Raw genomic sequence first — 27,646 nt, forward strand, 5'->3', positions numbered from 1 at the left:
GGCACCTGCACTTCTCAGCTGTACTTTTAATGGGAGAGTACTGGCACTTCTCAGAAGTAAGCAGGTGCTCTGGTATATGGCACCTGCTCTTCTCAGCAGAGCTGCAGTACTTTTAATGGGAGAGTACTGGCACTTTCCAAAAGTAAGCACATAGTCTGGTATGGGGCACCTGCACTTCTCAGAAGTTTTTTAAAGGGAGAGTACTGGCACTTCTCAGACATAACACGGTCCTCTGGTATAGGGCACATGCACTTATCAGCAGTACTTTTAATGAGCGAGTACTGGCACTTCTCAGACAAAAGAAGGTCCTCTGGTGTAAGGCACCTGCCCTTCTCTGCAGTGCTGCAGTACTTTTAATGGTAGAGTAGTGGCACTTCTCAGAAGTAAGCAGGTACTCGGGTATCATACACGTGTACTTTCAGCAGAGCTGCAGTACTTTTAATGGCGAGTACTGGCACTTCTCAGACAAAAGAAGGTACTCTGGTATAGGGCACCTGCATTTCTCAGCAGTACTTTTAACGGGAGAGTACTGGCACTTCTCAGAAGGAAGCAGTTCCTTTGTTTTTCCTCTCGAGCACTGAGTGTGGGCGCCTCCTGAGCGCTACTGTACTCTCGTGTTCTCTCCTGGAGATGGTGAGTGATGGCTGAAGGACCAGAGGGTTGGGGCTCCTCCTGGGAGAGCCTGTTCCTTGTCCCTGTGTTTCCTCCACACTAGTGACGTAGAGTGCACGGGGCTGTGCGAGATTCTTGCGGCACTGATCGCAGCAGGCGTGACATAGCGACTCAGTGTAGGTGTGACCAGCTCACATTTCACTGTAAATAGCCTCAGTGATCAGTCGTTGTGTGAGGGCTGGTGAGCACGAGCCAGGAGGGCTGGAGCACGAACCAGGAGGGCTGGAGCACGAACCGGGAGGGCTGGAGCACGAACCGGGAGGGCTGGAGCACGAGCCAGGGCCATTGAAGCAGCTGATTGGACCACTGGGCGTGAGCAAAGGGCACCGGAGGCTTCTAGGCGCTGAGAGACTTTGTCCTGTGCACAGGTGAGGGGCGGCAGACCAAGAGCATGGGGGGGGGGGGAGGGGGGAGTGTGCGGATGCACTGTAGGTGAGGGGCAATTAGCCATGGTCATGGGGTGGCTGAGGGTGTGTGTGCGTGTCCACACTGCACAGGTGAGGAGCCGGCTGCCTCGCGGCGGGGTTGCCGGTGAGGGGGTAGCGGAGAGTGGGTGGATGCGCTGTACAGGTGAGGGGCCACAGACCAAGAGCATGGGGGGTTGGGGTGTGTGTGTCTCGACACTGCACAGGTGAGGGGCCACAGACCAAGAGCATGGGGGGTGATTTTGTGGGTCCGCCGTAGGTGCGGAGCACACCGCCCACATACAACAGGAAGCTCTACGGAGTGTCTCTGCCTGCGCTTCACACGTGAGGACCCGAGGATGTGTGTGAGGGGGCACAGAGTGTGTGTGCATCTTTAGAGCAGGGGTGAGGAGCTAATAGTAAGTGTGTGTGGGGGAGGGACGGGGGCACACAGTGCGTGTGTATACTGGAAGTATAGTGAGGGCGGGGTGAAGGTGTTGTGTGTCTGTAGGTAAGTGAGGGCGGGGTGGAGGGCCCAGTGTGCGTGTTGTGTGTCTGTAGGTAAGTGAGGGCTGGGTGGAGGGTCCAGTGTGCGTGTTGTGTGTCTGTAGGTAAGTGAGGGCTGGGTGGAGGGCCCAGTGTGCGTGTTGTGTGTCTCTGGCCTCGGATGGACCGCACCCCTTATTTTCGGACCCTCTTTGCATCCACTCTCGGGCAGAAACGGAACTTGGTACAAATCGGAAGTGGCGCTTTCTCTCCGAATCTGTATTTGGCGCTATGGCGCGATTCCCCTCGCTGACGCTCCTCCGGGGCTGGGCAACATTTGTGTGGGAAAAAGAGGGGGAGACACACACGTGGTCTAAGGGGAGTGTGCGTTACCCCCGGGGTCGGACTGGGACAGGAAGCACAGAAGTGTCTCCATTAGCGAACCAGACCGCGGAAAGGGGCAGCGTTCAGAAATTGGGACAGGTTTGAACTTGTGTAGGTCACTGAGCGGGTGCTGTGAACTGTGCGGGTGCTGTGAACTGTGCAGGTGCTGTGCACTGTAGGCAGGTGCTGTGCACTGTAGGCAGGTGCTGTGCACTGTAGGCAGGTGCTGTGCACTGTGCAGGTGCTGTGAACTGTGCGGGTGCTGTTCACTGAGCGGGTGCTGTGCACTGTCCGGGTGCTGTGCATGTGCTGTGCGGGTGCTGTGCACGTCAAGAGGATACAACGTATCTTTGAATCCCAGGGCCATCGGCAGTGGACCCCGTCCCCAAGGGCCAAAATCCCCCCAAACCGGTCCACCCGGTGGACCCGGCCCACCCGCCGCCGGGCACCGGCTCCTTCGAGTAAATAAAGCCCTGCCCTGGGCAGGCGCGTGAGGGTCACGGGCTGGAAGGGCGTGTGTCTCCCTCGTGTGTCTCACCCCCCCTCGTGCGTCTCACCCCCTCTAGTGTGTCTCAACCCCCCCGTCGTGTCTCTCCCTTGTGTGTCCCACACCCTCGTATGTCTCACTCCCCCCCTCATCGTGTGCCTCCCTCGTGTGTCTCACTCCATGTGTCTCAACCCCGTCGTGTGTCTCACTCCCCCGTCGTGTGTCTCACCCCCTCGTGTGTCTCACTCCCCCCCACATCGTGAGTCTCCCTAGTTTGTCTCACTCCCATGTGTCTCAACCCCGTCGTGTGTCTCACTCCCCCTCAAGTGTCTCACTTCCCCCGCCGTGTGTCTCACCCCTCTTGTGTGTCTCACTCCCCCTTCGTCGTTTATCTCCCCTGTGTGTCCCACCCCCTGTGTGTCTCACGCCCCCCCTCATCGTGTATCTCACCCCCCTCATGTGTCTCACACCCCCTCATCATGAGTATCCCTCATGTGTCTCACCCCGTGTGTCTCACCCCGTGTGTCTCACCCCCGTCATGTGTCTCACCCCCTCATATGTCTCACTCCCCCACTGTGTGTCTCACTTCCCCCTTCGTCGCGTGTCTCCCTCGTGTTTCTCACCCCCTTGTGTGTCTCACTCCCCCCTCATAGTGTATCTCACACCTCCTCCTGTGTCTCACTCCTCTCATCATGAGTCTCCCTCGTGTGTCTCAACCCCATGTGTTTCGACCCCCAGTCGTGTGTCTCACCCTCCCTTGTGTGTCACACTTCCCCCTTGGCGAGTGTCTCCCTCGTGTGTCTCACTCCCCCCTTGTGTGCCTCACTCCCCCTCATCCTGAGTCTCCCTCATGTGTCTCAGCCCCGTCGTGTGTCTTACTTCCACTCATGTGTCTCACTCTCCCCCTCGGCGTGTGTCTCCCTTGTTTGTCACACCCCCCTCGTGTGCCTCATTCCCCCCTCGTCGTGTCTCCCTCGTGTGTCTCACTGTCCCCGCGGTGTGTTTCACTGTCCCCCGTCGTGTGTCTCACCCCGCTTGTGTGTCTAACTCCCCCCTTTGTCGCGTGTCTCCCTCGTGTTTCTCACCCCCTTGTGTGTCTCACTCCCCCCTCATAGTGTATCTCGCCCCTCTTCATGTGTCTCACTCCTCTCTCATCATGAGCCTCCCTCGTGTGTCTCAACCCCATGTGTCTCGACCCCCAGTCGTGTGTCTCACCCCCCCCCCCCTTTGTGTGTCTCACTACCCTCCTCGGTGTGTGTCTCACTCCCCTGTCGTGTGTCTCACCCTCCCTTGTGTGTCACACTTCCCCCTTGGCGAGTGTCTCCCTCGTGTGTCTTACTCCCCCTCCCGTGTCTCACTCCCCCCTTGTGTGTCTCACTCCCCCTCATCGTGAGTCTCCCTCATGTGTCTCACCCCCGTCGTGTGTCTTACTCCGCCTCGTGTGTCTCACTCTCCCCCTCGGCGTTTGTCTCCCTTGTTTGTCTCACTCCCCCCCCCCCCCTCGTGTGCCTCATTCCCCCCTCGTCGTGTCTCCCTCGTGTGTCTCGCTCTCCCCCTCGCCGTGTGTCTCTCTTGTTTGTCTCACCCCCCCCCCCGTGTGCCACATTCCCCCCTCGTCGTGTCTCCCTCGTGTGTCTCACCCCCCTCGTGTGTCCCACTCTCCCCCGTCGTGTGTCTCACCCCCCTGTTGTGACTCACCCCCCCCTTTCGTCGTGTGTCTCAGACCAGAAGGCTGCTGAGAGCTGCTGTGGGTGGACTGGGCACTGCCGAGTTATTCACAGGCCTTTAAAAGTCTATTTGCAGATTTACATCCCTTTGTAAACTGGTTACCGAAGCGTAGTTTGTTTTTCTGGTTCCAATGCCGCCTGGGCCCTCTCTCTGCCTCTTCCTCACATTTGAATTTTACATTTGCTGCTGTAGTGTGAGAATGCATTTCATGAAAAGGAATATAAAATAGGGTGTCTTGACACTAAATATTGTTATAAATCAAATAGTCTGTATTCATTTGTGATGCGACTTTTCTGTCTTTGTTCACTTTAATTCTCAGTCATGGATCATTCAGGCAGCCCCAGAGCACCATTAAAGGGCTTTCTATGTATATTTCCTGTTTGAAGTATGCACAGGTAAGTGCTGAAAATACGGCTTTAGGTGACTGCTGATTTTTCTATCTGGGACTTCAAAATATTGAGCTGGCAACAATAATCGCACCCCTGTGTACTGGTGTGCGGTCTAGTAGTGGGGAGGGCGGAGCGTGGGTGGAGCGAGGGAAGAGGAGGTGCGGAGAAAGGGAAACGGGGCAGTTAGAGTAGGGACACTAAAGGTAGAGGATGAATAAAGAAGCCTCCCTGAACCTACTGTGTCTGTCGTGATTGAAGGGTGACGCAGGGGAACACGACAGCTGGCGATCGAGGGTGGGATGAGCAGTAGACTCTCCCGGACCCGACGACGTGAACGACCCGCCGGAGACCGAGTGGTGGCAGGTGACGGCGGGAGCGCTGACACGCGCGCGGGGCACCCGGAGTCTGACCCGGGGCCTGCAGACAACTGAGGCGAACGCGGATAAGAAGGGGAAGCCCAGATCCTGCTCAAGGAACCCCCCCCGCGAGAGAAGTGCTTCGTAAAAGGCAATCTCAACACATGAGAGCCCCCCCCCCCCTGCGCATGAGATACGAAGATACACGTGCGAGCAGCAGTGAAGCCTCCCTACCTGGTGCAAGCGGCAGTCTCCAGGAGTGGGTGAGTGAGGCTTCAACACGCTGCGGCAGGCAGAAAGCAATGATCGAGCCTCGTGTGAGGCCCCACGTGTGCAGTGACCCGGCGGCCATCTTAAAGTCAGGCAGCCTTGGAGGGACATCCCCATTGAAGTGAATAGGCGGCCATCTTAAAGTCAGGCGCCCAGAACAAATTTAAACAAGCACAAGCCAATGCAAACAAGCATGAGCTAATACAAACGAGGGAACAAACAGACACGAGCAAAGTCCACTGCAAGTCTAAAAGCAAACAAGCATAAGCAACAGCAAAAGTGAAAGAAGAATACAACCAACAAGCACAAGTCAATGCAAAACAAATGAGCACGAGCTAATACAGGAAAGTGAACAAGCAAGCACGAGCACAGTCACATCGAACTTGGGAAACCACCTGAGCTGACGGAAGTGGGTTGAGTTGCACACACGATGTCGAACCACGGATCACCGACCCGTCAGGAAGTGAAGCCAATCGTCATGGGACTGTCGCATTTGCGCCCTCCGGAGCCTCTGGCGCTCGTCGTCGGTAGCAGTATGGACCCTCGCTGGGAGGAATGGATAGAGGACTTTGAGGACTACATCAAAGGCTCCAAGGTACTCGGGGATGAGGACCAGCTAATTGCACTCCGCAATCTAGTGGGGAAAGATGTCAGCAAGATGATCAAGGAAATTCCTGCTGCAGATGTAGGAACATACGCCAAAGTCCGTGAGGCCCTGGATAAAAAATTCATACACAAGAAGAATGTGGACTATGAGAGGTATGTGTTCCAGCGGGCGCGACAAGAGAAAGATGAGATAATGGGCGCCTACATCACGTGACTTCGGCGGCTAGCGCGTCACTGCGATTTCGAATCATTCTCAACGGATGATGCCATACGCTTGCGCGTAATCGACGGCTGTCAGTCGGAGACCCTTCGACGAAAGCTACTAAAGAAGACTCACACCCTGGATGAAATAGAGGAACTAACGAGAGTGCACGACCAGGCCGAGGAACATGCCAAGTCCATGGAGTCAGGGTGCACGGAGCGCAAGGAGCTTGCATGCCAAGTGCGCACTAGTCGTCCCCGCCGGGGGTCGAAAGAACGCGAGCGACATGCCCGACCATCTTCGCGCCGCCGCTACCCAGAACATCGGCGACCTGACTCGGGAAGGAGGAGCAAGCGACATGATCACGCAAAGAAATCGGCTGCGAGACGGTGCTATAGATGTGGATATGACTTTCCACACAGCGGGTCCTGCCCGGCCATGGGGCAACAGTGCCGCAAGTGCGGCCGGAGTCATCACTTTGAAGCTATGTGCGTGGAATACCGCCGTGAGAAAGCTAAAGACAAGACCGCGCCTGAGTCGTCGAGAAGAGACACACGCCGGCACCATGTACGAGCAGTGCATGTCCGCCAGAAATCATCATCAAGGTCCTCCCATTCCAGCAGGGAGTCGCGGTCGTCCAGGTGGTCAAGGAGATCTCCATCTCGTGAATCAGGGTCATCTTCAGACGAACAAGAGTATTCGGTGGAGTACGCGAACATGATCGCTGACCCGGACCAACTCAAAAAATACCCTCGTCTGGACATCAGTGTTGGTGGCCACAACACGAAGTTCGTGATGGACAGCGGAGCGTCACTGAACTACATCCCAGTGACTGAATACAGGAAGATGACTCCTCGCCCCCGACTGAACCCTGCACACGTCCGTGTCTACACCTGGATGTCCAGAGAACCACTTCCGTGTCTCGGAAAATTCCCGACTGTACTGCGGCACCAATCGACATCGGTCCCAGCGGTGATACATGTCATCGAGGGGCCGGAAGCAGACTGCCTGCTCAGCCTACCGACGGCCGAACGGCTAAGACTGGTTGAAATTCTCTATCGCGTCACCGATGACGGTGACACCGTCCGCAAGTTCCCAAAAACTGTTCATAGGACTTGGAAAAATGAATAGGGGCCAGATCCGCTTGCATATCGATGAACAGGTTCGTCCGGTTGCCCAGCATCCCCGAAAGGTTCCTTTTCACCTTCAACAGGCCGTAGAAGATGAACTGCAAGACCTCCTAACAGCCGACATCATCGAGCGTACAGAGGGCCCCACGCCGTGGGTATCGCCAGTGGTGATCGTCCCGAAGAAAGGAACTCCAGGGAAAGTCCGACTCTGTGTGGATATGCGCATGCCCAACACAGCCATCGAGAGAGAACGTCACCCAGGACCCCATCTGAGTGACATGATAGCCGCACTAAATGGTGCGCGCGTGTTTTCCAAACTCGACCTCAACAAAGGGTACCATCAACTGGAACTCCATGAAGACTCTCGGTACATCACAACGTTCGCAACGCACCTGGGGCTGTTCCGGTATAAAAGGCTGAATTTTGGCATATCATCAGCTGCCGAGATATTCCAAGAAGCCATCCGGCAAACTATCCATCACATCCCCAACACACTGAATTACAGTGATGACATCCTAGTGTATGGGGCGAACATTCAAGCTCATGACACAGCCCTCGACAGAGTCTGCCACGCGCTCCTGGACGCAAACTTAACTCTCAACAAAGAGAAGTGCGAATTCCATCAAGAAAAGCTGAAATTCTTCGGGCACGTCTTCTCTGGTGCAGGGATGAAGCCGGACCCGGACAAAGTGAGCTCGCTGAATGACACCAAGAGTCCACGGGATGTCAGCGACGTGCGGTCCTTCCTAGGGATGGCGAGCTACTGCTCACGGTACATCGAAGACTACGCCACTCTCAGCCACCCCCTCCGGAGACTGACAAAACAAGGCCAGGCATTTGAGTGGACTCCGGAGTGCGAGCGAGCATTTCGTAACATCAAACAAGCGGTGGGAAAAGCTGACAGTCTGGCGTACTTCAGTCCGGACCGAAAAACTGAGATCACAGTGGACGCCAGCCCCGTCGGTTTAGGTGCTATCCTGGCCCAATACGACAAGGACACTGACCAGCGTCACATAGTGGCCCATGCCAGCCGAAGTCTCTCCGACACTGAGAAGGCCTACTCCCAACCCGAGAAAGAGAGCCTCGCGGTAGTATGGGCCTGCGAACACTTTCACGTGTTCATATATGGAAAACACTTCACCATGGTGACAGACCACCAAGCGCTCGTCACCATCTTTGGGAACCCGCGCTCCAAAATGCCACCCCGCATCGAACGATGGGGACTACGTCTGCAAGAATATACTTTCACCATTGTCCACAAACCAGGGAAGTCGGCCAACCCAGCCGATTACATGTCAAGGCATCCCGAAGCTACCCAACGTCTCACTCCGTCCGTAGCTGAGGAGTACATCCACTTTGTAGTGGCCCAGGCACGGCCGCCGGCTGTTCCCCTGGAAGCCATCCAACAAGCCACCTCGCAGGATGAGCTGCTACAAAGGGTGATTCGCCGGGTACAAACACATCGGTGGAGACAGGACGATACACCTGAGGAGAGTGACCCAGAGAAGTGCCAAGAGCTGCAGGCATTTAAGAATGTGAGCGAGGAACTATCCGTCACAGCGGAAGGACTGCTCCTGAGAGATCACCGGATTGTCATCCCACAGCACCTGCGCCAAGGAGTCATCAACCTGGCCCATGAAAGCCATCGAGGCGTGGTTGCGACCAAGAGAGCCCTGCGTGAACGTGTCTGGTTGCCGTTTCTTGACAAAATGGTAGAACGTACCCTCAAAGACTGTCCGCAGTGCCAAGTGGTGGGGCGCGGCGATCCTCCAGCCCCGCTCCAAATGACACCACTACCATCGGGAGTGTGGCAGGAACTAGCCATGGACTTCTACGGCCCAATGCAGTCGGGCAAGTACGCGCTGGTAGTTGTTGATGAGTATTCGAGATTCCTCATTGCCGGATTCGTCCCCTCCACCGGAGCAACTGCCACGCTTGCCGTCCTTGACGAGGTGTTTGCAGCTTGGGGAGTACCCAAGGTAGTGAAGACGGAAAATGGCCCGCCGTTCAATGGGCAAGAGTTCAGTGACTTCATGAAACTAATGGATATCCGACACCGGCGAATAACACCGCTATGGCCTCAGGCTAACGGCACTGTTGAAAGATTCATGGCCACTCTCAAGAGAACATTCCAGCAGGCCGTGCTTGATAGAAGAGACATGCAAACAGCCCTAAATGACGTGCTCCGATCATACCGCACGACACCGCATGCCACCACAGGCAAATGCCCAGCGACGCTCATGCTGGGGCATCCTATTCGGACACGAATACCCACCTGGGAAGGAGCATTGCGACCCGTGTCCCCAGCTCGCATCCATCACGAAATGGCGACCACTGACCGGGCTCGCAAAGAGGGCATGAAAACGTATGCTGATGGTCGGAGGCGGGCCCGATCGCTCTCCTTCCGAGAGGGAGACTGTGTAGTGGTTAAGCAGGAGCAATGTAAGAAAACGGACAGCAGGTTTCGAGCGGAGCCTCTGACAGTCACCCGTCAAAAGGGAACCATGCTGACGGCAGAATCAGACAGTAGGCGCATCACTCGAAATGTGTCTCATTTTCAAAGATGTAGCTCGGCTCTGCAGGATGCGCTAGAGTCACGACTCCAGCCTCCGAGAACTGATCAGACTGAACTGCGAGGTGAGACTGTTACTGGCCCGGAGGAGAGAAGCAAAGGCAACCCTACTGCGATACCAGAAGGCCGGTCTCTCAGACCACGACAGACAATCCGCCAGCCACGTCGGCTGATTGAAGAGATGTAAATATTTTGTGAGTTTGTTCTGTTAACAAAGGGGGAGATGTACTGGTGTGCGGTCTAGTAGTGGGGAGGGCGGAGCGTGGGTGGAGCGAGGGAAGAGGAGGTGCAGAGAAAGGGAAACGGGGCAGTTAGAGTAGGGACACTAAAGGGAGAGGATGAATAAAGAAGCCTCCCTGAACCTACTGTGTCTGTCGTGATTGAAGGGTGACGCAGGGGAACACGACACCCTGGAAGCTTGTCGCAGGACCAGCCCTTGATTTATTTCCTCCGCCCTATTCCCTGGTTAATGCCATAATAGCGACAGTTTAACATATCTGAAACCCTACGCCCGACGCCAGTGACAGGCGGAGTTACTCCAAGTGCCTGGGAATACACCCTGCATTCAGACAACTCACTCCGCATTCTCGCCATGTGTTTCTCTATTTATAAAGCGCGACATTCATCCCGGTGGGATTCACAGCGCTGATGTAGTGGGAGGGTGGTGAACTGAGCTGGTCCAGTTGAGATCGGTAGCAACAGTTTTAAGTTTCTTCCTGAACGCCATGTACTCTTCAGCCAGCCGTCGTTCCAGCGGGAGCTCGTCCCAGTGTAAAGCTGCAAGATGCGGAAAGGTGCTCCGCCTGCCCTGCTCTTACTGATTCTCTTAATCTCAGCTAGCGCCTGAAAGCGTGACCTTAGGCACCTGGACGGGGAGTAGAATTCAATTGGATTCTGGAGATTCCTAGGGCCGGGGTGATGGCGTGCCCGGTGTGCATGTCCTAAGAGCTTGAATCCTTCTCTTCGACACATGGGCAGCCAGTGAAGTGCCTCAGGCAGTCCGTCGCGGAGCTATATCTGCCCTTACTGCACACCAGTTTGGCCGCTGCATTTTGTATTACTTGCAGACGTTTGAAGAGGTAATCTGGCATGCCAACGAAAAGGGCATTTCCATAATGCAGCCTGCTGCCAAGCAGGGCCTGTGGGACTGTTCTGCTTTCCAGCGGGATCCGGGGACGAGCCTTTTTAAGAGCTTCAGCGTGGCGAAGCTTCTCCGCACAGGGTCCGCACGTGGTCCTGCACTGACAGGGTGTTATCAATGATGACGCCCAAATTGTTCGCGCACTGCTTGGGTGCTGGGGCCGCGCCCGGAGAGTGGGGCCACCATGACGCATCCCAGATATAATTGGCTCTGCCGAGAAGCAAGATTTCAGATTTCTCGGCGTTGAGCTTTAAGCAGTGCTCTGGCGTCCAGGTTGCCATTTCAGTGCGGCAGTTGTTGAGTTTGGCTCTGGTGTCCTCGAGCCTGTTTCCGATAGCGATTGTCAGTTGCGTATCATCTGCATAGGGGCAGATCCCAAAGCCCCATTTCGTGCCAGTTTTTGCCATAGATGACACGTAGGCATTGAATAGTGTGGGGCTCAGGGATGCTCCCGCGGGACGCCACAGCTGAGATTTTTTGGAGTAGATGAGAAGGCGCCTATTGGCACAGTTGGAGTCATGTTGCTCAGAAATGAACTGAGCCATTGAAGGGCTTTTGAATGTATCCCTTTTTCATGCAAATTTTCCAGTGAGAGTTGGTGAGAGACCGTGTCGAAGACCGCCGACAGGTCTAACAGGATCAAGGCTCCTGCCTTTCCCTGGTCCAACAGTGATCCCATGTTATCTAGGACTGCCAAGAGAGTTGCCTCTGTACGGTTGGTGGCCCTGAAACCTGTTTGAGGGGGGTCCAGCAATTCGTTAGATTCTAAATAGTTAAACAGTTGTCTATTGACTCATTTTTCCTGTACTTTGGACAGATAGGGGAGCTGGGAAATTGGCCTGTAGTTGGCTGCGTTATTTACATCTGAACCTGCCTTCTTCGTGAGGGGGTCGCTATGGCTTGTTTCCAGATCTCTGGGGAAACTGCTGTCTCCGGAGATTGGTTAAACAGCTGTGTGATGTAAGGGCACAGGGTAGGTATTTGTGAAAAATTAAATGTGGGCAGGGCTCGAGCGGGGATCCCGATTTGACTTCCCCCATTGCTTTAGCAACCTCTCTTTCTGTGAAGGGGAAAAACTTCCTAGACGTGCAGGGGTGTCGAGATGAGGTTCCCTATTTCCCCATTTGATGGAATCTGCTGGGGTGGGGGTGTTAAATGACGAGTAAATTGTGCCTATTTTGTCCATAAAAAAATTCACTGATCTTTTCACAGCATTCTGCTGAAGGATGCAAGGTGTGGGACATCCAGGTTGGCTCGCATAACTCACGTACTGTTTTATATTGCTCTTTTGCAGTATTTGTGTTCTCATTAATTCGTTGTGCAAAGTATGCCTGTTAGACCTGGCACCATTGGCGTGAGTCTCCCTTCCATTTTTCACTGTGTCTCCTCTGTTTTTGCTGGTTATGGTTGCTCTGGGCGCTGTGCCACTGCCATTCAGTGCCACAGCGCAAATGCTCCCTTTGTAAAGATGACATGTGAATTGGTACATCCATGATTGGCTTATTTGGTTTACCTGTTAGTCCCTAGTAGCGTGGCCTGTGTGTGCCCAGGGCTGGTAAACCAAATGCTGCTGGTGGGCCTGCAGCGCTGGTTTGTGCCACCCATAGAAGCAGCTTGTAAAGTGTCTCTCAGACCTGCCACTGCAGTGTCTGTGTGCAGTCCAGAACTGCCATCTTGGCTGTGAAGTGAACCCACTTCCCAGCCCCTGAACCTTCCCTTGGCATCATGTAAGCCACCCTTATGATAGACCGGCCTCGTGGCATGGGCCCTCCCGGCCAGCAAGCAACCCTGCAACCGCACCTGATCCCCAATGTCACAGACATCCTGCCACCATGACCCAACAAACCCGATGGCCGGCCGGGGCCCCAGCCGAACTGACAACACTACCACGCATGCCCGGCCGAGGGAGCGGGAAACCCCCAAGCAAGACCAGGAGACGCCGTCTCGGTCACACCTCTGATCTCCTCCCCAAGGAGGGTTTCGATCGGCTACCATGCCCCCGGTGAGCGGGCGCCTCGCATGCTGGGTGTCTGGAGTCCCTCCCAGACTAACCTGAATAGATCAAAGGGCCGAGCGGCCGGAAATCCCGACACACCGCCCCCAGGCACCAAGACCCCTCTCCGCGAGGACTCCGGACTTCAAAGAGGAGGGGGAGTATAACAAGGGGTGCTGAAGGGACGGGAGGCAGAGAAGACCTGGACCTACATGAGCCCTGCTGACGCTGTCGCGGCTCCCCGAACTCTGAACCATCTGAGCCCTGCTGACGCTGTCGCGTCTCCCCGAACTCTGAAACCATCTGAGTCCTGCTGATGCTGTCGCGGCTCCCCGAACTCTGAAACCATCTGAGCCCAAAGTCTCCGGACTTCTCCTTTTTCGTTACACAGAGACACGGGACACTCTGTCGGCGTTAGAAGATCAGATTTATTTAGCTGCAGCTAGTACAGTTATCCTAGAAGTACACAAAGTAGGTTCTCAGGAGACTGCCACTTCACTCTGTGGCGCATCGGGTTAAATACCATACAATAACACAATCATTAATAAAATGCACTCCCAGAGCATACAAGAAAGAGCCAATAAGGAAAGTTGGAAAACAAGGCGGAACCAATAAGAAAGGTTTGAAAACAGAAGTGTCAGATGACTCGAAGAGACCTCTCCTCCAACTGTGTTTGTCACCCCTCCATCAAGTTAATACATTAACAGATTCATAACTAACTTGCAGGTGGCGAGATACGTTTTTGTGTGTTGGAGGACAGTTGTGAAACGAGAGAATGCTTGCAGGAGACAGTGACGGCCAGTCGATAAGATAAAGTCAGGAAAGAATAGTGTGAGCCAACAGATAGTTGAGACGCGGATTAGAAAAGCCAGACAGGTATTAGTGTACTCGGCTAGTTCTAACACCAGCTTTGCAAATAGAGGCCGAGGGCGTATTTCGACACCAGGCTACAGAAAAAGCAGAATAGACTTTGTTCGCCGTGCCTGAGTGATGGCAACACAAAATGGCGGCGGGCCACAAAATGGCGGGTCGATTTGATCGTGATCGAAAATCGAAGTTCCTCACCAGTTATTGATTCAATGGCCAAGCCCAGATCCAATGCCTTTGAGGATCTCTCCTAGGAAGAAGAGAAAATAGACACCTACACTTCTAAGCAGCTCAGATTTTTTTGCAAACGCTTCACAGTCCCTATAACAGGGCTCACTAAGAGGGAAGAATATTACAAGGCGCTGAAGGCCTGGTTAGAAGCCAGGGATGCCCCAAGGAATATAGAAGAGCCTGTGGAGGGGGTAGAGAATGCAGAGAGCCGCAGGATGAAGTGGTAGATTTGGTCAGAGATAAAGCAGTTTCCAGCCCGGGCACTAGTGTGTCCTCAAGGGGCCTGACTCCAGAAGTGAGGGAGGACAGGGAGTGAGATAGGCGGCATAATATGGAGATGGCTAAGCTTAAATTGGATGGTCAGAGGGACCTAGAGAAGTTAGAATTTGAGATGATGAAAGTGAAACTTGAACATGAGAGAAGTTTGAGGGAGTTGGAGATTAAAGCAAAGAGTATAGAGATCTCCCCCTCTGGTGGCAGCATACCAGTAGTGCATACTGAGAGTAGAGTGTATATACCTAAAGAGGTTATTAAGGATTTCCATAAAAGTGAAGATATTGGGCAATGGTTTGCCGCTTATGAATTAGCTATGGTGTCCCACCGGGTCCCTGAGAAGGATTGGGGAGCGGGGTTGTGGGGACGCTTTGTGAGTGAGGGGAGGGATACCTTTTTGGACCTGCCCCCAGAAAGTAGGATGGTTTATACCCACATGAAGAAAGCTTTGATTACCCGCTATGGTTTGACCCCTGAGATGTACAGGCAGAGATTTAGAACCTGCAAGAAGCTAGAGGGTACCACGTGGGTTGAATATGTGTCTTTTTTTTGCAGAGCAATGGAGCGCTGGGTAAAAGGTAGCAAAGTAGAAATCTTTGAGCAACTGTATGATTTGATTGCATGGGAGCATTTATCTAGTAATTGTTTTCCTGAGCTACGCCAGCATCTGATAGATGGCAAGCTAACTAACCCTAGGAAGCTTGCTGAGGAGGCGGACCCCTGGGTGAGCACCCGGGTTCGCAAGGGTCCAGTGGGAGACTTTGCCAAAGGTGGGCAGGGTCCCCAGCAGAGAGGTGGGGGGAACAGGGGTAAACCAAGGGAGTTCCACAAAGGGCCCCAGAGTAATTCCCAAGGGAACCAAGCAGTGGTGTCCCAGCCTCCCCAAGATAAGAAGCCAGTGCTCCCAACAGGTAGGCCTGTTCAGAGGGGGCCCCTTACTTGTTTTAAGTGTGGTCAAGTGGGCCACAGATACTTTGATCCACAGTGTCCTCAAAGGGATGCTCCTGCACCACCCCGTGCACCACCCCGCCAGCTTGCTAGTGTAGCCCTGGGAGGGGAGGAGATGGATGCCCAAGGTGGGTAGGACCCTGTAGAATTGACCCTTGTCTCACTAGGAGACTTTGAGATGGTTCCTAAGCCTGCACTGCCTGATAACACTAAAAAGTACAGGCAGTGGGTAACAATCAATGGCCATAGAGTGGAGGCTCTGAGGGACACAGGAGCCAGTGTAACTGCTGTCAGCTCCCGGTTGGTGTCCAAAGAGCAGGTTGTTCCCCATGTGTTAGACGGCGACCTCAGAGGAGCCCGGAAAGGGGGTCCTGACTACCCTGAGACCCACCCTCAAGTATCGTAGCCGGGCACTGGCGGGAGACTCCTCAGGAGGAGAAGTCTCGTATCGAGGATCGTACTTCGGGCACCACACGACACAGAAACAACACACCGTGCGTTCTCAGGAACCAATCTTTATCAAACAGGTTAGCACTGCAAATATGTACAAGGAGAGCGCGGGCTCAATGAGTCTCGGAAGGGAAAGGGGGTAGCGGGACAGTCTTTGGCACAAAAGTTCAAGGTAAGGATGTACCCGGCGCACAGCTCACAATCCTCGAGCTGGGGGGTAGGCTGGTTGTCGTGGGGTCCGGCGGGACCAGTGGAGTCTGTGGAAGCCGCGAGTCACTCAGCGGGCTCAGGTACAAGTTCGGAGGTCTTATGATCTTCAGGGAGCCGCGAGTCACTCAGCAGGCTCAAGTACAAGTTCGGAGGTCTTACCATCTTCGGGGAGCCGCGAGTCACTCAGCAGGGCTCAGGTACAAGTTCGGAGGTCTTACGATCTTCAGGGAGCCGCGAGTCACTCAGCAGGGCTCAGGTACAGTTCGGAGGTCTTACGATCTTCAGGGAGCCGCGAGTCACTCAGCAGGGCTCAGGTACAGTTCGGAGGTCTTACGATCTTCAGGGAGCCGCGAGTCACTCAGCAGGGCTCAGGTGGTTCTAAGTTCCAGGAGCCGCGACCGCGTCAGCAGGCTCTCGTTGTTCCAGCGTCGAATCTGTCGGACAGTCCCAGAGCACCCCTTGTTATAGGTCGACCCCTCTTTGATGTCCGGAGTCTGTGCAGGCAGGGGTCTTGTCACCTGGGGGTCGCTTGTCGGGGGCTTCCTGCCATTGTCTTTTGATCCTTTCAGGGCCAGGTCGGGAGGAGTCCCAGACACCCAGCAGGCGTGGAGCCAGCCTTCAGGGAGGCCGGAGGGCCAATCGAAACCCATCGTCCCAGGGGAGTTCAGAGGTGCGATAGAAACTGCTCCTCCCTCTCTCAACCCCTGGAAGCGTGATGTCCTCCAGCCGGAGTGGTGCCTCTAGGCCCGGGTCGCGCTGGGGCCGGGCGGCCATCTTGGTGCATGAAGTGGGCACGCGGGCCCGGGGTGGCCGAAAGGAGAGAGGCCATGGACGAGGATGTCCGGGTCGAGTGCGTGTGTTCTGGTGGAAAGGCTTGGTGAGGCCGGGGGATTGGGGCTGCCGGCACCAGGTTAGGTGGTGTGGGGACCAGTAGAGCCATGTTATGAGGCCGGGTCCAACACGCGTCCCCCCCAGCTGAAAGCCGGAGAGAACTGCCCATCATCTTGGGGGGTTCTCTTCGCTGAGGCGGAAGAACCGGGAGAGGCCATCGGCGTTGGCGTGGTCCGTCCCAGGACGGTGTTCCACGGTGAAATCCATCCCCTGAAGGGAGATTGACCACCGCAGTAGCATGGGGTTTTCTCCCCGCATCTGCATAAGCCATCGCAAGGGCCGATGATCGGTTTGGACTTTGAAAAGTGTGCCGAACAGGTAAGGGCGTAGTTTCTTGAGTGCCCAGACCACGGCAAAGGCTTCGCGCTCAATGGTACTCCATCGCTGTTCTCTGGGCAACAGCCGCCGACTGAGGAAGGCGACGGGCTGGTCCAGGCCTTGGCCATTCATCTGGGACAGGACGGCCCCAATGCCATGCTCGGAGGCATCGGTCTGGACTACAAACTCCTTGGAGTAGTCGGGAGCCTGGAGGACGGGGGCCGTGCACATGGCCTTCTTTAGGGCATCGAACGCCTCCTGGCAGGTGGTTGTCCACTGAACCTTTTTTGGCTGTTTTTTGGATGTGAGTTCTGTGAGGGGGCCGACAAGGCTGCCATACCCCTTGATGAATCTGCGGTAGTAGCCAGTGAGGCCCAGAAAGGCTCGGACCTCCGTTTGGGTGGTGGGGGGTTCCCAGGCCACGATGGCGTCGATTTTTGGTTGTAGAGGGGCGACCTGGCCACTCCCGACCTGGTGCCCCAGGTAGACTACTGATCCTTGCCCAATTTGGCACTTGCTGGCTTTTACTGTCAGGCCTGCCTGGCGCAGGGCGGTTAGCACCCTCCGGAGGTGCTGGAGGTGCTCACTCCATCCGGAACTGAAAACGGCGATGTCGTCCAGATAGGCCGCGCTGAACTGTTCTAGCCCGGCCAGGACTCTATTTACCAGTCGCTGGAAGGTGGCCGGGGCATTTTTCATTCCGAAGGGCATTACGCGGAAGCGGTAATGCCCATCTGGGGTGGAGAAGGCAGACCGCTCCTTGGCCCCCTCGGTGAGCGCAATCTGCCAGTATCCGCAGGTGAGGTCGAAGGTGCTGAGGAACCGTGCTGCCCCGAGTCGGTCAATGAGCTCGTCGGCTCGTGGAATGGGGTGGGCATCGGCTCGGGTGACGTCATTGAGCCCCCGGTAGTCCACACAGAACCGGAGCTCGGGGGCGACACCGGGGGCCGCTGCCTTCGGGACCAGGACCACGGGGCTGGCCCAGGGACTGTCTGATGGCTCGATCACTCCCATGGTCAACATCTTTGAGACTTCAGCTTGAATGCAGGACCGGACCCGGTCGGGGACCCGGTAGGCTCGGTGTCTCACCGGCGGGCTGTCCCCGGTGTCCACGTCATGGACACACCAGTCGGTGATTCGGGGGATCAGGGAGAAGAGGTCGGCAAATTGTCCTAGTAGCTGGCGGCCGTCCTCTTGTTGCTGGGCAGTGAGAGCTGGGGAGAGATTCACTCCCTCCACGGAGCCATCCTGCTCCTTGACACACAGGAGGTCCGGGAGGGGATCGGACTCATCTTCGGCCCCGTCATCGGTGGCCAGCAGGAGGCTTAGTTCTGTCCGCACGAAGTGAGGCTTGAGGCGGTTCACGTGAAGGACCCGGAGGGGATCCCGAGGCGACTGGACGTCCACCAAGTATGTGACTGGACTCTTCCGCTCAATCACTTTGTAGGGCCCGGTCCACCTGTCCTAGAGGGCGCCTGGCTTCACGGGAGCCATGACCCATACTTGTTGGCCCGGCTGGAACTCGACCAGAGTGGCATTCTGGTCGTACCAGCGCTTCATCTCTTCTTGGCTTGTCTCTAGGTTGGCCTCGGCCAGTGCTCGGAACTTCCTGGTCTGGTTCCGGAGGGTCAGAACATAGTGGAACACATCTCGTGGGGTGGTCTGGGGTGCCGCCTCCCACCCTTCCTTAACCAAGCTGAGGGGACCTCGGACGGGGTGTCCATAGAGCAACTCAAACGGGCTGAACCCTAGGGACTTGTGGGGGACCTCTCGGCAAGCGAACAAGAGGCAGGGGAGCAGGACGTCCCACTTACGCCGGAGGGGCTCTTCTAGGCCGGTTAAACCTCTCTACTAGGGCGTTCCCTTGGGGATGGTACGGGGTAGTGAATTTGTAGGACACTCCACATTGTTGCCACAGGGACGTCATGTACTTCGAGATAAAATTAGTGCCGCGATCGCTCACGACCTCGCGGGGGAACCCTACCCGGGAAAAGATCCCCATCAGGGCCCGGCCCACTACGGGGGCTGTGACGGTGCGTAGGGGGATCGCCTCAGGGTATCGGGTGGCGTGATCCACCAGGACCAGGATGAAACGGTGACCTTGGGAGGTGGGGGGGTCCAGGGGCCCCACGATGTCGATCCCGACTCGTTCAAAGGGGGTACTGATGACCGGGAAGGGTTGGAGGGGAGCCTTGCGCTTCCCCCCACTCTTCCCGCTAGCTTGGCACGTGGGACAGGACTTGCAGTGGGCTTCTACGGCTGCTCTCATCTTAGGCCAGTAAAAATGGGTCACGAGACGGCTGTAGGTCTTGTCTTGACCCAGGTGGCCGGCAAGGGGGACGTCGTGGGCTAAGCCCAGGAGGAAGTCTCGGAAGCGGAGGGGTACCACCAGCACCCGTCCGGATCCCAGCTCCACCGACTTCTGCTCACTATACAAAATGCTATTCTCCCAATAAATTCGGTGCGTGCCAGTTTGGTCGCCTGCGGCTTGGCCCTCGGCCTGGCGCCACAGTCCGACCAGGGAAGGACAGGTGGCTTGCTCCCAGCAAAACTCCTCCCGGGTGGGCCCACCCTCGTGGCGCCATTGGGCCAACTCGGGTAGATCGCCTAACTCAGGGACCGGGGCGGTGTCGGACAGGGAGGGCTCGTCGCTGGCGACGGGCCCCTCCGATGGGGGGACGGGAGGACCCTCGGGGGTTACTGCTCTGACTTCTTCGGTCGGGGCGTCTTCGACTTCTCCCAGGGGGGTGAGTCGGGCTGACATAGATCGGGTGGTGGCGCACACCCACTCGGGGAGCCCCATCATCTCTAGGTGGGCCTTGCGTTCGACGTGCTTCCAGGGCGAACTCTCCAGGTCGTTCCCTAGGAGGCAGTCGACCGGCTGGGAGGTTCTTACGGCAACCCTCAGTTTACCTATCACTCCACCCCACTCAAACGGCACCAGAGCTACCTGACACATACTCTCTCTATTATCTGCGGAAATGACTGGGCAAAAGACGTTGGGGAGGATCTGCTCCTCGGGGACTAAGTGCCTGAGGACACCGGTGATGCTGGCCCCGGTGTCCCGCAGGGCCTCTATTTGGTGGCCATTGATCTTAACGAGCTGCCCGTATTTCTTCGTGTTGGAGGGCAGGAGGCTACCAGGGACCATCTCCCTATCTCCCAGGGATACTAGGGCCATGGCTGCGGGTTCCCACTCCCCAGTTTCCTCAACCTCCTCCCCCAGAGCTGCGTTGGCTATCTGTCTTGCAGGGGTGTTTTGGGTGGCCATGGGGCACTCTGGGTCATTGGCATAGTGCCCGGGCTTCTGGCAACGGAAACAAGTGACGGTTACCCTGTGTCCCCGTCTCCCGGGGGGTCCGGTTACTGGTGGGGGGGGCGCTGGGAAAGGTGGAGATTGGGTCTTCGGAGGACTAGGCTGGGACTCTCTCTGGCCTCCCTGGTTCCCCCTCCTCTCTGGCGGGGTGGTCCCTGACTGGCTCGGGGGTATTCTCCTACCATGCCCCGGGTGACCCGGGTGTTGGTCCAGCGGTCTGCTTCCACCGCCAGCTTCCTGGGATCGGTGAGTTTGCTGTCAAGCAGATGCTGGCGTAGTTCCACAAAGCAGTTTGCAGCCAGGTGTTCCCACAATAGGAGGTCGGTGAGTTCCTCAAGGGTGGTGACTTTGCTGCCCTTGACCCACCCGTCGAAGGCCCGACTAAAAAAGTTTACATATTCTACCCAGGTGGTGCCCGGGGTTTTCCTGCAGTCCCGGAATCGCTGACGGTACATCTCGGGGGTGAGACCGTACCTTGTGAGTAGAGCCTCTTTCATGTGGCTGTAGGAGGTCTGCAGAGAGAGGGGTAGGTCGAGCAGGGTGTCTCTTCCTTCGCTCAGAAACCGTCCCCACAACCCTGCCCCCCAGTCCTTCTGCGGGACCCGATGGGAGGTCATGGCGACCTCGTAGGCCCTGAACCATTGCTGAATGTCATAGTTTTTATAATATTCCTTGACCACATCCTTGGGGATGTGGACCTTCTGCTCCGCTGGGGAGGTCGCCTCTCGGTTTCCCGGGGGCCTCCCTTCCTCACGTCTGGCCTTGAGTTCGATTTCCTTCAAGCTGCGTTCGTGCTCCAGTTGGAGCTTCCTTCCTTCGTGTTCCCGTTGGAGCTTCTTCTCTTCTAGCTCGCCTTGCACGCGCATTTGCTCTACTGCTAGCTTTTTCTCTGCTAACTTTAATTCGCCTTCGATTTTGAGTTTAGCTAACTCGAGTTCGTGATTGCGGCTTCTCTCTCTGTCCGCGAGTTCTTCCGGGGATAGGCCCCCGTCTGGTACGATGCTTCGCACCTGATTGCTGCTGCTTTCGCCTTGGGGAGGTTCGGCCTCGTCGGGGCGCTCCCCCGTGTTTTCCGGGCGGGAGGCCCCGGTATCCACCCAGGCTTTCAGTGCTTTCTGCAAATCTTCCTTGGTGTTGAGACCGGTGGTAGCGATTCTAAGTTCTTTGCAGAATTGCTTTAGTTCTTTGTGTGTGTATTCTTCTAGGTGTTCCACCTGGAACACCCTGTTGGCGTTGATTTCTGCGGGGATCATGGTGTTTCCTTCTGCCATCTTTGTTGGTAGTGCGTCCGTCGTTCACAGTACGATCTCTCGGTGATGGGCCCGAATCCCGTCGCTTGCCACCAATGTTAGACGGCGACCTCAGAGGAGCCCGGAAAGGGGGTCCTGACTACCCTGAGACCCACCCTCAAGTATCATAGCCGGGCACTGGCGGGAGACTCCTCAGGAGGAGAAGTCTCGTATCGAGGATCGTACTTCGGGCACCACACGACACAGAAACAACACACCGTGCGTTCTCAGGAACCAATCTTTATCAAACAGGTTAGCACTGCAAATATGTACAAGGAGAGCGCGGGCTCAATGAGTCTCGGAAGGGATAGGGGGTAGCGGGACAGTCTTTGGCACAAAAGTTCAAGGTAAGGATGTACCCGGCGCACAGCTCACAATCCTCGAGCTGGGGGGTAGGCTGGTTGTCGTGGGGTCCGGCGGGACCAGTGGAGTCTGTGGAAGCCACGAGTCACTCAGCGGGCTCAGGTACAAGTTCGGAGGTCTTACGATCTTCAGGGAGCCGCGAGTCACTCAGCAGGCTCAAGTACAAGTTCGGAGGTCTTACGATCTTCGGGGAGCCGCGAGTCACTCAGCAGGGCTCAGGTACAAGTTCGGAGGTCTTACGATCTTCAGGGAGCCGCGAGTCACTCAGCAGGGCTCAGGTACAGTTCGGAGGTCTTACGATCTTCAGGGAGCCGCGAGTCACTCAGCAGGGCTCAGGTACAGTTCGGAGGTCTTACGATCTTCAGGGAGCCGCGAGTCACTCAGCAGGGCTCAGGTGGTTCTAAGTTCCAGGAGCCGCGACCGCGTCAGCAGGCTCTCGTTGTTCCAGCGTCGAATCTGCCGGACAGTCCCAGAGCACCCCTTGTTATAGGTCGACCCCTCTTTGATGTCCGGAGTCTGTGCAGTCAGGGGTCTTGTCACCTGGGGGTCGCTTGTCGGGGGCTTCCTGCCATTGTCTTTTGATCCTTTCAGGGCCGGGTCGGGAGGAGTCCCAGACACCCAGCAGGTGTGGAGCCAGCCTTCAGGGAGGCCGGAGGGCCGATCGAAACCCATCGTCCCAGGGGAGTTCAGAGGTGCGATAGAAACTGCTCCTCCCTCTCTCAACCCCTGGAAGCGTGATGTCCTCCAGCCGGAGTGGCGCCTCTAGGCCCGGGTCGCGCTGGGGCCGGGCGGCCATCTTGGTGCATGAAGTGGGCACGCGGGCCCGGGGTGGCCGAAAGGAGAGAGGCCATGGACGAGGATGTCCGGGTCGAGTGCGTGTGTTCTGGTGGAAAGGCTTGGTGAGGCCGGGGGATTGGGGCTGCCGGCACCAGGTTAGGTGGTGTGGGGACCAGTAGAGCCATGTTATGAGGCCGGGTCCAACACCATGCATTCTACCCAGTAGTGTCTGCAGACAACACAGAGAGCCAATGTGAGGTGACTCAGGTTCCCTTTGAGTTGGGGGGGGGTCTCAGGAACTCTTCAGGTGGCTGTGAGGCCCGCCATGCCTGTAGACTCTCTGTTGGGCAATGATTTAGAGAACTCACCGTGGGCTACAGTGCCTGAGTGGGCGTGTGCTACCACTCGGTCCATGGCAGCCAGAGAGGGTGTTGAGAAAGACCTGGAGCCTGAGAGTATGGCTCAGGTCTCTGCTTTAGAGAGAAGGGGCATGGGGCGCGGGAAGCCAGCCCCCTTGGTTCCCACGGCCCAGGAGGGAGCAGACTCTGAGGGGGATGCCCTGGAGCCTACCGGGGAGCAGAGTACCGACCTGGGGGACCTGCCTGAGCTGACCCAGTGGCAGCAGGAAGGAGGGTCCACCAGGGAGGTGTTTTGTGAGCAGCAGAGAATTTGCCCTTGTCTTGAGGGTATGCAGCAACAGGCTGCAGCCCAGGCAGCAGGTGATATGTCTGGTTCACATCTGATTTATTGGGAGAACAGTCTCCTGTATAGCGAGCCTAAGGCTGCTGAGCCGGGGTCAGCCCGTGTTGACTGGTGGTACCCGAGTGCTTCAGAGCCTTCCTACTGGGGTTGGCTCATGACATTCCATTGGCAGGACATCTGGGGCAGACCAAGACCTTTGAGAGGCTGGTCACCCACGTTTATTGGCCCCAGAGGTGCAAGAGCTCAGATACATACTGTAGGACCTGTGAGACTTGTCAGGCAAGTGGGAAGAGTGGGGGGAAGATCAAAGCCCCACTCCAGCCCTTTCCAGTTGTTAGTACCCCATTCGAGCGAGTGAGCATTGACATTGTGGGGCCTTTGGACCCCAAGACAGCCATGGGCAACAGGTACATCCTGGTCTTGGTGGACCATGCCACCCGGTACCCCGAAGCCATCCCGCTCAGGACAGTGATGGCCCCCGTGGTGGGACGTGCATTGATGGGGATCTTCTCCCGTGTGGGGTTCCCCAGAGAGGTGGTGAGCGACAGGGGGACCAACTTCATCTCCCAGTATATGAAGTTTCTGTGGAAGGAGTGTGGGGTAACTTACAAGTTCACCACTCCTTACCACCCCCAAGGTAACGGTCTGGTTGAAAGGTTCAACCGGACCTTGAAGGGCATGATCATGGGCCTAGAAGAGCCCCTGAGGCGTAAGTGGGACGTCCCCTTGCCATGCCTGTTGTTTGCATACCGTGAGGTGCCGAAGAAGTCCTTAGGGTTCAGTCCCTTTGAACTGCTCTATGGCCATCCGGTAAGGGGGCCTCTGAGTCAGGTCAAGGAAGGGCTGGGAGAAATCTCCCAGGAAACCTCCCCAGGATGTATTTAGCTACATCCTGGTCTTCAGGAACCAGACTCGGCATTTCCGAAAAAATGCCGAGGCCAATCTGGAAGCCAGCCAGGAGGAGATGAAACGTTGGCACGACCAGAATGCCACTCTGGTCGAGTTTCAACCTGGTCAGAAGGTTTGGGTACTGGCCCCAGTGGAGCCTTGTGCGCTCCAAGATAAGTGGACCGGTCCATTTGAGGTGGTGGAGCGCAAAAGTCCAGTTACCTATTTGGTGGACTTTAAATCTCCCAGGAACCCCCTGCGGGTCCTGCATGTGAATTGCCTAAAGCCCCACTTTGAGAGGTCTGAAGTGGGCATGCTTCTTGCCACAGATGCAGGGATGGAGGAGGAGAGTGAGCCTCTTCCTGACCTCCTGTGTGCAGGAGAGAAGGATGGGTCAGTGGAGGGTGTGGTCCTCTCAACCATACTGACCCCTGAGCAGCAGAGAGATTGCCACCAGCTGTTGGGGCAATTTCCTGATTTATTTGACCTGGTGCCTAGTGTCACTGATTGGTGCGTCCATGAGGTAGACACCGGGGACAGTCCTCATGTCAAGCACAAGGCTTACAGAGTGACTGACAGGGTAAGGGCCTGCATTAAGGAGGAGGTCTCCAAAATGTTTGCCCTGGGGGTGATTGAGTCCTCTAGCAGCTCTTGGTCCAGCCCCGTGGTCTTGGTACCAAAAGCTGTAGCGCCTGGTGACACTCCAGAACTTAGTTTCTGTGTGGACTACCGAGGTCTCAATTCGGCCACGAGGACCGACGCGCACCCCATCCCCAGAGCTGATGAGCTCATAGATCGGTTAGGGGCTGCCCGGTACCTCAGTACGTTTGATCTAACGTCTGGGTACTGGCAGATCGTCTTAACTGATAGGGCAAAGGAGAGGTCAGCATTCTCCACACCAGATGGGCACTACCAGTTCCGTGTGATGCCCTTTGGGATGAAGAATGCCCCTGCCACCTTTTAGAGGTTGGTCAACCAGGTGTTGGCTGGGCTGGAGGATTTCAGTGCCGCCTACCTGGATGACATTGCAGTGTTTAGTTCCTCATGGGAGGACCACTTACATCACCTCTGGGAAGTGTTGATGGCGCTGCGCAGAGAAGGCCTCACAATCAAGGCCAGTAAGTGCCAGATTGGGCAGGGTTCTGTGGTGTACTTAGGACACCAGGTAGGGAGTGGCCAGGTGGCACCCCTACAGCCCAAGATTGAAACCATCCTGGCGTGGAAACCCTCAAGGACCCAGGCCCAGGTGAGGGCCTTCTTAGGACTAACAGGTTATTACAGGAGGTTTGTCAAGGGGTATGGCAACATTGTTGCACCCTTGACTGAGCTGACTTCCAAGAAGCGGCCAAAGATTTTGAACTGGACTGACACCTGTAAGAAAGCGTTTGATGCCCTCAAGACTGCCATGTGTAGAGCACCCGTACTCCAGGTGCCCAACTTTGCTAAGGAATTTATTGTCCAGACAGACGCTTCAGAGCATGGGGTGGGGGCTGTTCTGTCACAGATGAATGAAGAGGGACTAGACCAACCTGTAGCCTTCATCAGTAGGAGGTTTCTTCCACGGGAACAGAGGCGGAGTGCAATTGAGCCTGAGGCATTTGCTGTGGTCTGGGCACTGAAGAAGCTGAGAACATACCTGTTTGGGACTCACATCTGGGTTCAGACAGACCACAGGCCCCTCAGAAGGTTGATGCAGATGAGGGGTGAGTATCCCAAGTTGCTAAGGTGGTCCATTTCCCTACAGGGTATGGAGTTCACGGTGGAACATTGCCCTGGTACAGAACACGACAATGCTGATGGTCTGTCCAGATTTTTCCGCCTTAGTGATGAGGACTTCCCAGGGGATGGGTAGTTCTCCCCACATTTCAGCTGGAGGGGACGCGTGTTAGACCTGGCACCATTGGCGTGAGTCTCCCTTCCATTTTTCGCTGTGTCTCCTCTGTTTTTGCTGGTAATAGATGCTCTGGGCGCTGTGCCACTGCCATTCAGTGCCACAGCGCGAATGCTTCCTTTGTAAAGATGACATGTGAATTGGTACATCCATGATTGGCTTATTTGGTTTACCTGTTAGTCCCTAGTAGCATGGCCTGTGTGTGCCAAGGGCTGCTAAACCGAATGCTGCTGGTGGGCCTGCAGCGCTGGTTTGTGCCACCCACAGAAGCAGCTTGTAAAGTGTGTCTCAGACCTGCCACTGCAGTGTCTGTGTGCAGTCCAGAATTGCCATCTTGGCTGTGAAGTGCACCCACTTCCCAGCCCCTGAACCAACCCTTGGCATCCTGTAAGCCACCCTTATGATAGGGTGCATTGTATGTGTAAGGTAGGACATGCTCTAATGTGTGTAGCATGTCCTAGTAGTGAATTACACCCAATTTCGTTTTTCACTACTGTAAGGCTACCTGTTCTCCATAGGCCAGAATGGGAGGTTTTGGCTATTACATTCTATAGTCCTAACTGACCCCCAGAACATGGTAGAAAAACGAATTTAGTATGCCTGAGCTCAGAATATTAAAATACATCGTTTAGTGAAGGCTTTTTTTATATTCTGCGTTTGAAACTACCACTTTTAGAGTATAGGTACTTTCTTGCCTAAGCCTTCCAGTGTGCTCTGCTGTTATGTGTATTGGCTGTCTGGTTTTGGAGGGACAGGGCAGGCTGAGTCAGACCTGGGTTGAATAGAGAGATCTGCCTTGGAGTGAGGGGAGGGGTAGCTCCTGCACTTGAATAGGACTGTGCCTGGAAAGGTGAATGCTGGCTCCACCTCCCACTGTGCGTCTGATGGCAGACCCCCTCTTTCTGAAAGGAAGGATGCAGCCTGGTAAACAAAGTGCTCCAGGGCTGGACAGAACTGGTTCTAGCTGGGTTCAGAGACTTGTGACTCCTAAGAACAAAGACTTTTTGGGGTATAAATATCTGTGCCCAAACCCCTACAATTTGTATTGCTCCTGGACAACAAGAAGAACCTCTGTCCGTGCAACTACAGGAATCTGCAGGAGAAGGACTGTCCCTGTGCTTGTGTGCTGTTTCTTGGACTGGCCTGCAGTGGTTACTACTGGATTTGGAAGAAGAGGAAAAGGACTTTGAAGGAACTTTTATTTTTGGCTACAGCAATCACCCAAGGGCTAGAAGAGAGCTAGCCTCCTGCAGGAGTCTCAGGCACACCAGACTCCACCATCAGCCTCCTGTTTCCTCCCAGCAAGGATTTCTATCTGCAGGTGAGGCTCCTGTGAGTTCCAGGGCCTCTAGTTCTACTGTGGAGAAGAGAGTGCTGAAAATCGTCGCTAACCCCCGTTAGCGAGCCGCTGC

The 27,646-nt window shown here is 55.7% G+C and overlaps 1 protein-coding gene across 2 annotated transcripts in view; it reads left to right on the forward strand.

Moving 5' to 3' along the window:
- LOC146788709 (NXPE family member 4-like) overlaps positions 1–27,646 on the forward strand; it is a 588,533-nt gene that overhangs the window by 11,065 nt on the left and 549,822 nt on the right. Inside the window, exon 1 of one of the 2 annotated variants that reach the window (XM_085630315.1) lies at positions 781–1,040. The exons of the other annotated variant lie outside the window; for it this stretch is intronic. The gene's annotated coding sequence lies outside the window, so the exon portion shown is untranslated. Of the gene's footprint in view, positions 1–780; positions 1,041–27,646 lie in introns of those variants that run through there. 2 annotated transcript variants of the gene reach the window in all.

The sequence above is a fragment of the Triturus cristatus genome, chromosome 10 (assembly GCF_964204655.1).
Source record: "Triturus cristatus chromosome 10, aTriCri1.1, whole genome shotgun sequence".
Classification (NCBI taxonomy): Eukaryota; Metazoa; Chordata; class Amphibia; order Caudata; family Salamandridae; genus Triturus; species Triturus cristatus.